At 30.4% G+C, this 16362-nt stretch overlaps 1 long non-coding RNA gene and 2 pseudogenes across 3 annotated transcripts; 2 read left to right on the top strand and 1 right to left on the bottom strand.

Moving 5' to 3' along the window:
• The first annotated feature begins 2834 nt into the window (after positions 1-2834).
• LOC149515479 (uncharacterized) lies at positions 2835-4360 on the top strand. Its single transcript, XR_016326910.1, has 3 exons — positions 2835-3306; positions 3395-3505; positions 3662-4360. It is a non-coding gene; the product is annotated as an uncharacterized LOC149515479 (long non-coding RNA).
• A 1615-nt stretch (positions 4361-5975) lies between these two features.
• LOC111304284 (uncharacterized) lies at positions 5976-10643 on the top strand (annotated as a pseudogene). Its single transcript, XR_016326809.1, has 2 exons — positions 5976-6418; positions 7282-10643. The product of XR_016326809.1 is annotated as an uncharacterized LOC111304284 (transcript).
• On the bottom strand, positions 10474-15922 carry LOC111303483 (methyl-CpG-binding domain-containing protein 2-like; annotated as a pseudogene). Its single transcript, XR_016326810.1, has 6 exons — positions 15698-15922; positions 14997-15133; positions 13641-14259; positions 12537-12590; positions 12214-12371; positions 10474-11099 (listed from the first exon to the last, which is right to left on the bottom strand). The product of XR_016326810.1 is annotated as a methyl-CpG-binding domain-containing protein 2-like (transcript).
• Between the last annotated feature and the right edge of the window lie 440 nt (positions 15923-16362).

The following is a 16362-nucleotide window of genomic DNA, read 5'->3' as shown; positions in this document are numbered from 1 at the left end:
TTTCTTAAAATTACGACACTTCAAATATATTTTACGTCAAATTATACCATTTTTACAATTATTTTCATCTTTTTACTTTAACGCTTATTTTTTTATTTAGAATTATTTTTATTTATAATATTAATTTTTTTACATTACAATTTTATTACATTTCAATAATATATTTTTACATTTTTTTGTTACTTTTCATTATATTTAAAATTATTACAAATTTTTTGTTAAGGTATAACAACACATCTAACAATTTTATATAAAATAATCAAATTTTACAATTATTATCACAATTTATGTTAACCCTTATTTTTTGTCTAAAATTATTTTTTATTTGTAATAATAATTTTTTTACGTTACCAACTTAATTATTTACATTATAATAATATCTTTTTATGCTTGTTATTACCTTTCATTATGTTTAAGATTATCATAACTTTTTTTAAAGGTGTTACAACACTTCAATTTTTTTTGCTAAATGATATCAATTTTATGATTACTCTTATATTTTTTATATTAACATTTATTTTTTATTTAGAATTATTATTTATTTGTAATAATAATTCTTTTATGTTAATAAAAATATTATTTATGTTACAATAATATTTTTTGTACTTATTTCTATTTTTTATTATGTTTATAACTATTATAACTTTTTATTAAGATGTTATGACACTCCTAATCAAATTTATGTCAAATGACACCAAGTTTACAGCTATTCTTATCATTTTAGGTTATGACATTATAATATATTTTACACCAAATGATTCAAACTTTTTAATTATTCTTGCATTTTTATGTTAACATGTATTTTTTTATTTAAAATTATTTTTTATTTATCATAATAAATTTTTTATGTTGTCAACTTATATTTATGTTATAATAAAATATTTTACGCTTATTCTGACCTTTTATTATATTTAGAATTATCATAATTTTTTCTTAAGGTACTATGATACTTTTAATATATTTTACACTAAATGAAGCCAATTTTAAAATTATTCTCACATTTTTACATTAACACTTATTTTTTTTATTAAAATATTTTTTATTTATAACACTAATTTTTTTACGTTATCAATTTATTACATTTCAATAATTTTTTTAATATTTGTTGTTACTTTTCATTATGTTTATAATTATTACAAAATTTTTTCTTAAAGTGTAACAATACTTATAACTATTTTGCATTAAATAATATCAATTTTATGATTATTCTCATTGTTTTATGTTAACTCTTAACTTTTATTTAAAATAATTTTTTATTTGTTATAATAAATTTTTTTTATATTGTCAATTTAATTATTTATGTTATAATAATATATTTGTACACTTGTTGCTATTTTTCATTACGTTTAGAAATATTATAATTTTTTTCTTAAAAGTGTTACAACACTTCTAATCATTTTACATCAAATAATACTAATTTTACAATTACTCTAATTTTTTTTATACTAACACTTATTTTTTAATTTATAATTATAATTATTTATAATAATAATTCTTTTATGTTGCAAAAAATTTAGTTATATTACAATAATATATTTTTTACACTTGTTCTTACTTTTTATTATGTTTAAATTTATCACAACTATTTGTTAAGGTATTACGATAATTTTAATATAATTTATGCAAAGTGACACAAATTTTATAATTATTCTTACATTTTTACAGTACAACATTTCTAACACACTTTACATCAAATTATTCTAATTTTATAATTATTCTCACTTTTTTACATTAATACTTTTTTTGTTTAGAAATTTTTTTATAATAATAAATTTTTTATATTGTCAACTTAATTATTTACGTTATAATAATATTTTTTTACACTTGTTGTTACTTTTTATTACGTTTAGAATTATTACAATTTTTTTAAAGGTGTTACGATACTTATAACCATTTTACCCCAAAAAATACTAATTTTACGATTATTTTTATATTTTTTAGGTTAACACTTATTTTTTGGTGTAGGATTATTTTTTATTTATAATTTTTTATATTACTAATTTAATTATTTATGTTTTATTTTTTTTTTTACACTTGTTGTTACTTTTCACTATGTTTAAATTTATCAAAATATTTATTAAAGTGTAACAATACTTATAATCATTTTATGTCAAATAATACTAGTTTTATGATTATTCTCACTTTTTTACATTAACTTTTATTTTTTGGTTTAAAATTATTATTATTTTATTTGTAATAATATTTCTTTTATATTATTAACTAAATTATTTTTGTTACAATAATATCTTTTTTATGTTTGTTATTATTTTTTATTATATTTATATATTTTTACGATATTTATAACTCATTTTACATTAAATGATACAAAATTTATAATTATTCTTATATTTTTACATTAACATTTATTTATTAATTTATAATTTTTCTTTATATTTAAGATAATAATTTTTTTTACGTTATTAACTTAATTATTTATATTATAATAATATTTTTTTTACACTTGTCTTACTTTATTACGTTTAAAATATCACAATTCTCTTTTAAGATATTACAATACTTTTAATACATTTTATGTCAAATAATATTAAATTTATGGTAATTCTCGTCTTCTTAAGTTAATCAATTTTTAATTAAAAAATTTAAAATATTATATTATTTTTTAAAATTTAAATAGGTTGTATTTATCTATTAAAATTTTATTTTATTTTATTTAATAAATAATAAATAATATTAATTAATTAAAATTAAATTAACAGTAATTAATTATTTTTATAATTAAAAAATTAATAATTTATATTAATTTTTTATATCTAACCATTTATTCGTAAAAAAAATTTAAATTTACCGTAGAAGTTTCCGGTGATCGTAAAAAAAAAAAAATGGCAGAGGCGAATATTAGATAGAACGGGAAGACGAGTAAACTAGTTCTGGTAACTAGAACAAATTGAAGATGGGAGGGCTTGAAGGTTTGAATGCTATCCTCGTCAATTCAAGGTTTAAGGCAACTCTTTGGATTGGCCTCTTTCTCTGGTCTAGTTCTACGCTGCTCGAGTGGCGGCGCTGCCACCACAGCAACACCATCCACTTCCACTTCGGCCCCGGACTGTGACGCCATCCGCCTGAAAAAGGTGGAACAACTGTGGAGCAAAGGGTAGGAGCCGTATGCTTATAAGTGGGATAGAAGTCATACTGCTAAGGAGCTGCAAGAAATATATAAGAATCTAAACAACGGTGAAGAGTTGGATAGTGAGAGTCATCATGTCTCTATTGCAGGCAGAATAGTGGCTCGAGAGCCTTGGGAAACTCTCTTTTCTCACTTTAAGAGACCATTGCGGCACTATTCAGGTTTTTTTTTTTTTTTCTCATTCATAATATGTTTTATTCCTCCATAATGCCATCAACAATTTAGATTATATTTTTAAAATGGTTGTAGCTACACTGTAGAAGGAAAGACTTATGAATGATGAGTTTGAGCAATTAAGGACACTTGTTGATAATGGTGATATAATGGGTGCTTCTGGCTCTATCAAGCGGACTGAGAAAGGTAAACTTGTTCATTACAGAAAATTCACTCTGATTTCCCTATATTCTAATGTCTATCCTTGTATATTATAAATGTTCCCCTTAATTTTGTAAATTTTTGTAACATTTAGTAATCGTTTGATCCTATGATTTTCAATGTAGTCCTTTTTCTTGACAGTTTTTACATCTGGTACATTTCAAAGAGTTTGTCAACTGTGTCCGATGCATCAAGATCCTTTCCCCTCAGGAAGTCCAGCAGATGTGTTTGGATGGAGATTTTGGGAACTCTGTACTTCCTAATCAACCCTGTAGCAGCTCCGACAATTGGTATGCATAAACTAGTCTAGCAACAAGCTAATGATTGTTAGTTGTTAGGAGCTTATATCTTCTGTAGGATTCTGTTCATAGCTTTCCATACGGCGTGTAATTCCATACAAATTGGTTGTTTCTTTTTCCTTAGGTAACTTGGCCGTTTGCAGAAGGAAAAAAGGCGAGATGATGCTCACTTGCAATTTTGGCTGAAATTTATGTGCTAGAAAAGAAGAGATAGGTGACAGAATTTCTGTTCCTTTTATTGTTCTATTCCCTTGTCATTAGGCTTCCATCAATTATCATTAGGCAAGGCTCTCTCAAGTGACATCAAGCTAGTGAGCTAGTGAGCAAGTGAGATGTGTTTTCTTCACTATTATTCCCATACTTTAATGTAAATTTCCTTTTTTTTTTTTGTGATTTTTGAGAGAGCAGCTAGCTATTATAAATTTTGAGTATGTGGAGATTATTTGAAGACTTATGCTCGGACTAAATGCTAAAACCTTGGAATGAAAGGTGTGATGGCACAATTTCCTGTGGTTCTCAAAATGAATATGTTTCTTTAGTAATTTTTGATGCATCTAATATAATCATGACTCTCTTCATCAGATTTTGACTTGAAAAAACAAAATAAAAAAATAATTCAAAAAATTTTTGGTTTTGTTTTCATAAAGCTGAGCTTGAATGGTAAAGCTTAAGTTTGTTTTGAGTTAGTGTGAGTTAGTTCATCTGAGGGTTCTCAACCTGCTATTTTTATTTTATATTTCATTGTATGCATAAATTAAGCTTGTTGGTTTATTCGGAACCCTCAAAAAGTATATTTTTGTGCTGGATTTACTTGTTGAAGGATTTTGAGATGCCTGTGATTGATACCTGTTTGGTTCCTGAGATTGAAGATAAGCAATCTTGATTATGATTAATATCTGCTTTGTTTTTGAAATTTGTGTCTCAAGTTAGCATTAGTTGTTTTCATGTGAGGTCATACATGTTACACAAACAAAGTTTTTATTTGTTTTAAAATAAAAAACAATAACGATTCACTGACACTTTTTCTCACTCCACTATTTACTATTTTTGATGGATCTATTGCTGACAATAGAATAATAATAGGATGGCTTTATGCTGGTGAAAACTTTTATTGAGCTTATATGAGGTGCGTTGATAGATACTTTGACTTTGCTGAATGTGAGGTTGCTTTGTAATTGTTTTCACAAGAAATAAGAATGGGCTTCTTGTTCCCCTCGCTACCACATATCTTGGTAATTTTACGAGTTTTTATTATTTGCTTTTACTTGAAGCTTCTTAGTTACACTTAAATCCTCTATCTAGAAATGTTCATCCTTTAACTTGTTTTAAGAATATACAAATGACATTGTTTTTTGGTGAATCTTCCCAAGAATATGAACCATTAGTACTTGGGTTTAATTTGAATAAAATATTTGAACAATGTTCAATTAGTGTCTTTAATTTGTTTAGAATTAACATATATTTTGTTAATTAAATTTTTATTCTAATTGTTTTGATTCTATCTAATAGGTATTTTTGTTTTTGTGCATTATAAGTACTTGATTACTTGATTTACATATATTACCAAATATATGAACAAAATTTGTATATGTATTTTTTGTATTTTCATTTAATAATAATTTGTAAATAATTTTATAAAATATTATTATTATTATTTTATTAATGAAATTGAGTGTTTTGTTTATTTATTCATTTTTATTTATGTATATTTTTTATTTATATAATTATTTTAAAAATAAATTTAATAAAAATAACAAAAAATAACAAAAAATATAAATTAAATATGATTAAAAATAAGTATAACTTATGAAAATATTAATTATTATCGATGTAATTTATTTTGTAAAATTAAAAAATATTAAATAATACATAAATGAAAAATTTTTATCAACAATAATATTATTATTGATAGAAAGTAAAGTATCGTTGACGAAATAGTGTATGTTCTAATTTATTTGATTAATTATTAAATAATTTTTTATATATAATATAATATTTGATTATAATTATAACTTATAGTTATAATTCTATAAACAAACATTCAAATATATTTTTTTATACAAATAATCAGCAAAGTATGATTTAAGTATAAAACATGTTTCAAAATCTAAACTATTTTGAGTATTTTTAATATATCTTTAAAATATTTTGAATTTTTAATAGAATCAATCTCTATGGTTATAAGACCCAAGCGAATGATTATTTTTTAAGGTGTTGAATCACTGGTTCAATCATTGAATCATTCAAATTAATTATCGCGTTAATAAAAATATTTTTTAAATATAAATATTTTAGATAAATTAATCAATAATACGATAAATATTAAAGAAAACACTTTTAATTTTATCAATAACCAACCAGTAAGGCGTGACCATCAGCCTGTCCGTCGTCCGTTAGCAATTAGCGCAATTTGCTTACCAAAAAAGCGACACAATTTTCCTTTAGTTTCTTGTCTTGCGTTGGCACTGTAATTTTTTAATTGTACTATAAAATAATGAAACTTATTTTCCCACGAAATGAAGCAAACACACTCCGCTTTGAAGTTTGAACCGACCTCTGCAACCATTCTATTATACTATCAGCCATTTTTCTAATCTAGGTAAGCGTTTTTTTCTCTGTACTTTCCCCTGTCGCTTTTCTTTTTTTTTTTTTTAAATTTCTTTTTGGATTCCTTGAGTTATCGAGGATATTCTCTTATTATTTGATTAATTGATGATATTGTTACTTGATCTTTTAATTGCCTTAAAATGGCTTAATTAATATATTGCTGTTTATTATTATTATTTTTTTATTGGTCCTTATTCTATGGTTTTTAATAGATTGAAGTGAATTTCCCCTCATTTAAGTCCTTTTTCTTTTTTATTTGATGAAATTATTTTAGCCTTTTCAGTGTTAGGTTGTTCTTAACTTATTTTTGGCTTTGCTTTTATTATACTATGTTTGGTAATTTAAATTGGAAATTTGCTTAACAACCAAAAGTAAGATGATTAAAGAAGAAAAGTGATTAAACATATGTATATATTTTTTCTTCTCTGTTGTTTGGATTTGAGAGAATTGATCCGCAGAGAATTAAGATCAAATTACAATTAGAAGAAACCTGATCTCCCATTTATCCATGAATTTTCAAGATATACTTACATTTTTTTTTCAAAAATGTAATGGCTAAAGAGTGTCCAGGATAACTTACACTTATAATATTTCTTCTGTTCCATTCATTTCTCATCAAAATTAGTTAGCCTAACAAGAAAAGTTATTATATTTCTGTCCATTTCACATTTCTTCAGTATACTTTGTTCAATTGACATGTAATAGTAAGAGATTTTAATGGATAAGTACTTCAGTACATCTGTGAGAGAAATGCATTTTAGTTAAATTCTTGTTATGTTGATGCAATGGGGTGCAGTAGTATTCTCTTTTGATCTTGTGTTAATCTATCCTTTGCTTCCCCATGCGGTTGTACAGTGTAATCAGGCTTTGCGACTATGCCATCAGAATCTGATAAGTGGGGATGGGATCATGTTAGCGTGTTTGGTGGGTTTGACAGGGGAAGTGGTACTAAAAGATGGAAGTGCAATCATTGTAATTTGCAATATAATGGAACTTATTCCCGAGTTAGGGCTCACCTTCTTGGATTCTCGGGTGTTGGGGTCAAAGTTGCCCTGCAATAAGTAGGTCTTTAAGAGAAGCATTTCAGATCTTAGAGGAGGAGCGCCTTGCTCGGAAGAAGAAAAGGACTTGTGGAAGTGGGAAGACTGGTAACTGTATACGAACTTTACAACCTAGAAGCACATGGAAAACTATCAGAAAAGAAGATGTGGATGACATTGTAGCTAGATTTTTTATGCAGAAGGATTAAATGTCAGTGTCGTCAACTCTCCTTACTACAATGAAATGGTTAAGGCAATTGCAGCTTTTGGCTCTGTGTATGAACCCCCTTCAGTGGATAAGCTGTCTGACTGCTTTTTAAGTAAAGAGAAACGAAGGATTGAGAAATCTATTGCTTTAGTTAGGGAGTCCTGGCCTCACACAGGTTGCACATTGCTGTGTGTTGGTTGTTTAGGCAGCACACAAGGTTGCTTTCACAATAACATTTTTGTCTCGAGTCCAAGGGGACTCATATTTTTGAGAGCAGTATATATAGATGACAGTGATGAAGCAGCCAATATGTTTACGAGTGCCCTTACTGATGCAATTGTTGAAGTTGGAGCCACAAATGTTCTTCAATTAATCTTACACATAGACCATGCCTGTAAATCAACTGAATCCCTTATCTCATCAAAGTTTCCTCATATATTGTGGTCGCCTTGCACTTCACATTCTGTCCACATGTTGATGGAAGATGTTGCTAAACTGGAGTGGATAAAACCTCTAGTCTTGTGTGCTAAGAGTATTGAGCATTGTATCATGATGAATCACCATGTCTTTCCATACTTTTCCCCTCAAAATCTGAAAGAGAGCTCTGTTCTATTTTCTTCTAAGCTTGCACCTTCATATTGCTTTGTGAAGAGAATTTTTGAGCAAAAGCAGTTACTTCAAGAGGTGGTTGTAAGTGAAGAGTGGAAGCAATGGAAATACGGGATTTCTGAGGAGATTCTAGTTGTTGAAGCTTCAATTTTAGGGGATGAATTCTGGAGCAAGGCTCATATGATGCTGTAGTTGTATGAGCCTTTCATAAAGTTACTAGATATGCTTGATATTGACAAATCTGTGATGAGGGCTATGTATGATTGTTTGTCCAGGCACTTGAAGATGCAAGGAGAAAAGAAATTGATGAAACTGTATTGAATCAGCTGGAAGATCTGATAGAGAACAAATGGGATGTGTTATTTTCCCCTCTTCATGCTGCTGGTTACATACTGAACCCAGTATATTTTGGAAGAGGTCAGGCCAAGGATAGAAGTATAATGCGAGGTTAGAAAACCACTTTAGAAAGGTATGAGTGTGATAGTGCAGCTAGACGGGCCCTTAGAGAGCAGCTAAGCTCCTATTGGAGATTAGAGGGATCCTTTGGGGAAGAAGATGCTCTGGATTGTAGAGACAAAATGGACCCAGTTGCATGGTGGGAAAACTTTGGCTTTGAAACACCTCACTTGCAGACTCTAGCCATTAAGGTCCTCAGTCAAGTTTCAACCATTTCAATGTGCCAAGATATTTGGCAAGATGATAACTTTCTATTTCGAGAAACAGCCAACAAGTTGGGAATGCAGAGAGTGAAAGATCTTGTTTTTGTTCGAAACAACCTTAGACTTCATAGCCAGAGAAGTGGGCGTTCAAGCTCTGCAAATTGCGCAAGACATGAGGATTTAAGTCCTCCATATGGAGTTAAGTGTTGGGATTATGCTCATCTTGACAAAAAAAAAAAGTTATTGTAAATATCCATGATGAATTGTGATATATCTTGCTTAACTTTTCAATTGTAGCTGGATTTATTGTAGTTTGGGCCCCATGGCTACTACATATTCTTGTGGAAGATTAAGCAGGACAAGTGAGGAACTCTAATTCATGGGTAAGTGAGTGGGGCAAAAAAAGTACTATGTTAATTAGTGATTACTAATACAAATGAGCTTGCGCAATGAGCTTAGGTTCCATTGAACTGCCAATATTATGAACTAGTCAAGGAGTTCAGAGAAGATTCATTAAAGGTCAGCAGTGTGCTCCTTTTGGATCGTTGAAAATCTATTTGTGCATCATAGTGTAGATTGATATTTTTTTTTTAATTGTCAATAGATTGCATTCCAGAAGATTATGCTGCCATTTTATCGATCTCTCATTCATTGAGATTAATTATCAATTAACAACAATATGATTTTAGCTAGCACCCTTCTCTTATTTCTCAATAAAATTTTTATTTGTTCATCTTTCTTGGGCAGCTCTTTTTTTTTCCTTTCTTACCATTGTCTGTAAGATAGCAAAACATTTTACGCTCTTGCTATATCTAAATATGACCTTAAGCATGTCTCAAAGTTGTCATTCTAATGGTTTACACATAGACTGTATTCTTGTGGTGGTTATTTGAAAGGAGAAAAGGCGTGGGTGGGCGGAAGTCGTGTGCTGGTGTTGAGCACGATGAATGATGCATTTTGGATTCTCAAACGGAAGAAGTTTGGTTGTGAACTTGTGGTTTAGGTTCTTTGACGATTGCTTTAGGTGATTTCCAAGTTGAAAGGGCATGATGGCACATGTCTTTTTAACTAATGTCTTATGGCTGCGCATTGCATGGGTTTTCTTGATGAAGCCGTTCTGTGCATCTTCAGTTTTATTTTTTATGTCTTTTTTAATACGTTTAATAGTAAATTAAGTATAAAAATTGTTTTATCCATGAGAGTGACAAAAATATGATTGTTTGTAGGTTTTCTTTTCAAAGCAAATATTTTGGTTACAATAGATGAAAAGTTTAGACATAAGTTTATGTATTTTTTTATTAAATATTGATTTTGCTACTTCATCAACATTTTTTTTTTAATTTATAGTTAAAAATGTATGACATAATATGACTAGTTGTTTTACCAGTGCGTTTAACACCCAAAATAATCTGTGATATATGAATTACTTTGGAATGGAATTGCTAAAAGCATTGCATTTCAAGTGGAGGTGTTCTTCTAACACACCGAGCTATGCTAGATGCCTCAGAAATTTGACATATAACCATTTAAATGGAAGGGTAATGATGCGGGAATTTTTAGAGGTTAAAAGACTGCTTACAAGAAAGAAGCCTTTAGCCCAAGACCGAACAGAACAGGCCTGACTGAGCCTTGTGCACTGTTGACAGTGGAAACACTAATACATACGCCTCCAAAAATTAAAAAGAAAAAAAAAAAAAGAAACATTTTTGGATGGAAGTTGTTGTGTAATGCTTTTCCAACTAAAACAAACCTTGTTCAAAACTCAACCTTAACTTCCCTCCCTCCCACTCCAAAAAAAAAAAAAAAAAAAAAACCTATTGTCAAACTTTTAACTATTATGCTTTCGATAACATTAGCCAGTATTCTAAACCCAAAAAACAAAATAGTCAAAAAAAAAAAAAAAAAAAGGGAAAACATCTGATCCAAGCCTCACCGACAATAATTGGTATTTCTAGACTGACCGGGCTTTTCTACCTTGCCACCGTGTTGATTATTCACTGGATTACTTCTGTACATCTGTTCTGATGGTGTTCCTAGCCATCTTTGCTGGCCGATTAGATGAATCAGAAACAGGGGCTTCAACAATAGGTGGTGGAAGAGCTAGGCGGCCATGCAGCAAATCTGTGTCGTCTGGTCCAGCCCAAGCTAGCGGATTCACTGTAGGGAAAATAAAAAGACTTCTATTAGACAGCATTATTTGCTCTGGCATGCATCAAATAGATTCCATTTGCTAATTTATTCGCAGAATCATAACAAGTATAATATCACAATTTAAATTGATGAATGTATTACACAGAAATTAAAGGAATGATGAAAATCTCATTTTTCATCTCCTTTTCAATATTTCCATTTCGAAGTTACCACAATGGTATAAATTCGAATGGGAACATCTCAAACCAATAATAGAATCCAAGATTTATAAGGAAACTAAGGCATGCAATCCAGAGTCTAAAAGAAACAGAAAAGAAAGCATCAAATACAAAGCATGAAGCACAGAACAATTATCCGAACAAAAGGAAAAAAAAGCACAGTATATGATACTTTAGAAGAGCATTTTTTTAAAAAAAATTTGTGGATGGTGGGGGGGACTGAAGCAACTAAAACCATTCCCACATCCTTTTACACAGAATATGATGTAGGAAAAAGTCCAACCAGGAAATACTTCCCAAAATAAAAGTGATGATCCAGTCTACATAAGCAGATGCTCAAGTGACGGAAGTTTCCCAGAATTATCAAACAAAAAGCAGTGTTTCCTCTAAATGGGTTGCAAACAGCTACATCTTAAAAGTGGCAGAACTTTGTCTTCTGTTATGGATGTCAAATGTGGAACAAGCAGGCGAAAATAGATAGATAGTAGAAATTTAGAGGAAAATAAGAAGATGATAGAAGCTCTTTGGGAGAAGCATAGGAAATCTGTAATTAAAGCAGAAAACTGGGATAAAATCTCAACACTCATTATCTCAAATATTCATCATCCAAAACCTAAAATTACATAGATATTAACAAACTAAACCCTAAACCTTCAAAATACCAAATCTAACCCTAAAACTCTAAAAGTTTGGAATTAAGTACATATTAATTAATATAATATAACCTAAAAATGCCTAAATATATGTAAAATTACAATCAAACCCATAAAATACAAAACAAAGTCCTAGTTAACTCAATCTCTCAACTAAAATATTTCCACATCCTCCATCAATTACATAGCTAAAACACTCATAATCCCTTTTCAGTCAGTAAAGAAAGCATATTAGTGTCTTCATCATACCTTCATCAGGTTCAAGAGGTCTAACATTATCATGCGAGTTAGTCCGACGAGCAGGGCGCTTTCTCACATAGTCTTCCTGTAAAGGCTTAGGAATCTGAAAGGAAAATCGAGACAAATTCACCCCTTCCGTTGCATACTGGGGATGTTCAATCAAGTACCTGCAAAATCAGAAACACTGTGAACAAACATATCAACAGAAAATTCAGTGACTTGGGACTGGGAGAGGTGTAGATGGTAGAATGGTGACTATTTACCAGTGATATCACAGCACCCAAGAAAAAAAAGGAAATAAAGAATCAAAAGCTTAAGTAATAATTATGTACTTTTGCACCTCCACCATTGAGCGCAGTCTCTTTCCTGATGGTGCTTGATAGTAGCTGAAATATACAGAAAAAACAAATTCAAAGTAGTTGATCGTTTATGGAATGAGATACCCTTAATTAGAACTCAAATCAACCAAAAATTTGCATTACTGAGTGCAATTTCAACCTAGATATACACAAATGGAAAAACATTATTAAATAAGGCAAAGGCATGAATTTTCATTTTTTCAGTTGAAAGCCATTTGTTGGTTTTTTATGTTAGCATTCTTGGGTCTGGGGGATGCATCAACGTGTAATAGTTCATAGTGCAACTAATGAAAGTGGTCACCTTAAAATGAATTCCTAATTTAAGCTAGCAGCAGATCAATCAGCTAGCAATGAATAGCACCATTCTAACACCAAGTTCATCTTCACTCTTGGAAAAAAAAGTGAGTATTGATCATCTCTAAAACCAGGTTAACAATTATGGTTGCAGATACCAAGTCCTAAACATCACCATAACTCTTAGCCCCTGATTGAATAAACAAACAGAAATGTTTGAAAGAAGAATGAAATAAGAAGCAAGAAAAAGGAAGAGGAGACTCACCAAGAAAAAGGAAGAGGGAGACTCAGGTATCAGGTATGCAAAGAATGAAAACCACAGTAAATTGTAATCACAAGAATAACATCAGCAAAGAAATTAATATATTTAAAAACATATATTAGTTTTATAGGGAAAATTTTTGAGTGAACCAATGATCCCAAAAAAATTAGGAGAATTCAGATAGTTTAAGAGCATATAAGAGTTGAAGCTGATTTAAAGCTATTTACAATAATGTGAGAAACGTCACTAAGCAATATTAATCGATTGAAAGAGAACCCACAATAGTCAAGGCATGCTCCCAGAAGGCTAAGAACAAGAGATTTGTCAACCTATGATTAGATATGAAGTGGGAAAAAAACATGTCCAAGAATTCAAGGGGAATATTCCACACATACACATATATTTAGAAAAGATATTCAAATATCAAAAAATAGAATAATACGACAGGAGAAAAAGAAGAGAATTAAAGAAAAATCAAAGAAAAATGGTTAAAAATTGCCTCAATAGAAAGGTACACGTACATATCTGCAAATTTGGTACTTCCTTCACCTCTGATTCGTAGTAGCCTTTGCCAGCCTGGAGGAGGCTGAGCAATGTTAGGTTTATCAATTGCCCAAAGCCGGCTGCCATCTTGAGAGATATCAGTTGGATCATCACATGAGATATCAGGCCGCCATTCACAAGCTGTTTCGCAAACAAAGGGATTTTCTAAAATATGTTCACGTATTTCTTCATACTTTTCCTTTGTTGGTATAAGCCTCCATTTCAAACAACTGGCACACTGGACAGTGAAAGCCCCAACAGATGGCAATACTCTTGATGATGATAATCTTGGACCTGGAGGTTGGCACTGAATAGGTCCAGGAGGAGTGGAATCAACAATACCATTAGCAGTGGGATTATAAAGCACCATTTCTTTAGAAGCATTCCCATTATATAGGTCATCTTCGTTTTGTGTCTCCTGAGAGTCATCATCTGAAGATGATGAAGATGATGAAGCAGAAGAAGCAACAGCTACAGCTTCCTGGAAAGTACTATCCACGTGACTTGCAAAACTTGATCCAGCAAAGTCAGTTGCTTCACTTTTCAACATAACAAAAGCTTTTCCCGGAGGTGACTGCATTTGAATGTCTAAATAGCCTGTTATAGGAACAGAATACATTATTGAGCTAATCAAATTTCAAAAATATCACTAACTTCTTCTCAGCTATAAATATATAAGAAGCAGAATATACACGTTTCACTAAACCCACTTCTATTATAAACTCATGCGTTTACAAAAAAACAACAGCATATGGTGCAAACAACACAAACATTGCATTGCTTCCGACACAGACAAGAGAAACTCAGTAAACAAAACTAAACAGCATTTATAGGATTACCAAAACTTTTCTTCGTTGTTTTGGGTTATGATGAAGAAAACGCAGGATGTTTTGATGGTTAGATTTAAAATCTGGTAGTACGTTTATCTTTGTTGTTGCTGTAACACTTTTGACCTAGATTAAGGTGCATGTTAACTTATAGCAGCTTCTATCCTATGCTTAAACCAAAAACTTTTAGTGTATATTGAAATTGAGACAAAAATAATTTAGCTTAACGCTGAGACTGACCACAATAGCAGGAATAAATGATTTTCCACTAAACAAAAGTCTGAGTCTGCTTCATTTCAACTTTTGAAAAGATGGTGTAACTCAGATTTGCTACTTTATAGAGGGTAAAGTATGGTTTTCATTGCTACTGGTGAGAAGCAATGCTAGTATGCAATTCAAAACATCATTCACGTAAGAATAATAATGCCTTGCAAGAAAATAGGTTTAATTATGGAATTTACATTCACATTTCAGTCTATTGTCATCTTAACTTAAACATTGACTGACCTCGCAAATGCAAAACCAGCTTATCTCGTCAATTGAGACAAAATATAAGAGGTTTCTAATAGCCAACCAAGCACAGGCAACCGAGCTGTTCTGCAGTGCGCCGTAATTTGTCCATCTCGCACAAAGAAAGAGACCTACTACATTATTAGAAGAAATACGCAATTAGAATTTATATCCAATATAAGTTATTTAAAAACAACACACACACACAAAAAAAGATTAACAATGTCGTACGAAATCAAGCTAGGAAATCATAAAAAAAAAGGAACGAAATCAAAAGTTTTTTTCCAAAGAAAAAACAATTAATCAATAGTTGGTCAAGTTATTTTTTTTAATAAAATTTTTAAGATTTATGACAAGCCAGTTATTGAAAATTTCAGTACGTGTTTTCTTATTAGTATGAGGATGCAAGATCTAGAACAGTGCAGAAAATATCAAATTTGAACAAGGCAAATCGAAATTCAAATCATAAAAAAATTTCTTATTTGTTCGCACGTCATTCGACAGCATTTCTTCCAGAACAAAGTAAAAAAAGAAATTAAAGAAAATATGCATCATATTTCTCTGGTGTTCATGAAAAGAGCAAAGAATATTTCACGTCATGCATGATGATAAACAAACAGCACGACCCGATCCGATTAATGAAAATACGGATCTATCCAGAAAGAAGCCCAGTAGGAGAGACAGAAAGCAGACCTTACGCACAAATGAGGTGAGATGGAAGATGAAGGGAGGAGGGACCTGAGAAGAATAAGCAAATTAGAGCCGTTGACCAGTACTAATCCTACGGCCAGAATAACCCTTTCCCTGCTCCCCCCCTTTTTTTTTTTGGTTCTTGTTTTTTTCTTTCAGGAACCTCTGTTTCTTTCCCCCCGGAAACAGAGAGTTAGGAGCACAAAGAACAAAAAAAAAAAAAAAAAAGGCGAAAAATGAAGACAATTCAGAAGGGAAGAGATAAATGGAAAGTAAAAAAAATCGTATTAGAGCCGGGCCGGGCCTGTTGACACCGTAAACTGCTTGTCCAAGAGCCGTCACGACCCTCTCATTAAAGCCCATTTAAATACAATTTCAGTAAAAATAATTATCTAATAATAAAATATGTTCATATGTCGGGCTGAATACGGATTTGAAAATTCATGTTCAGGGGCTCGAAGGCCAGGCGGTAGCTTGAACAACTATTATCGGCAATATTACAGTTTGAATATGGGTGTAAATAAGAGTATAAACTAATAGTCTGATTCAATAAATACTCAAATTTAATTCATTTGTTAATGTGTTGAGCTAAGGTTAATGATATAATATTTAATGTTTATATGGATAATTTTATAAAACCTTTCAAGTTGAGTTTGAATGACGTCCAACTTAA

This window comes from Durio zibethinus, chromosome 13, assembly GCF_047325235.1.
Source record: "Durio zibethinus cultivar Kanyao isolate XHJ-2024 chromosome 13, ASM4732523v1, whole genome shotgun sequence".
Taxonomy (NCBI): Eukaryota; Viridiplantae; Streptophyta; class Magnoliopsida; order Malvales; family Malvaceae; genus Durio; species Durio zibethinus.
This window is presented reverse-complemented; position numbering and strand designations above follow the sequence as displayed.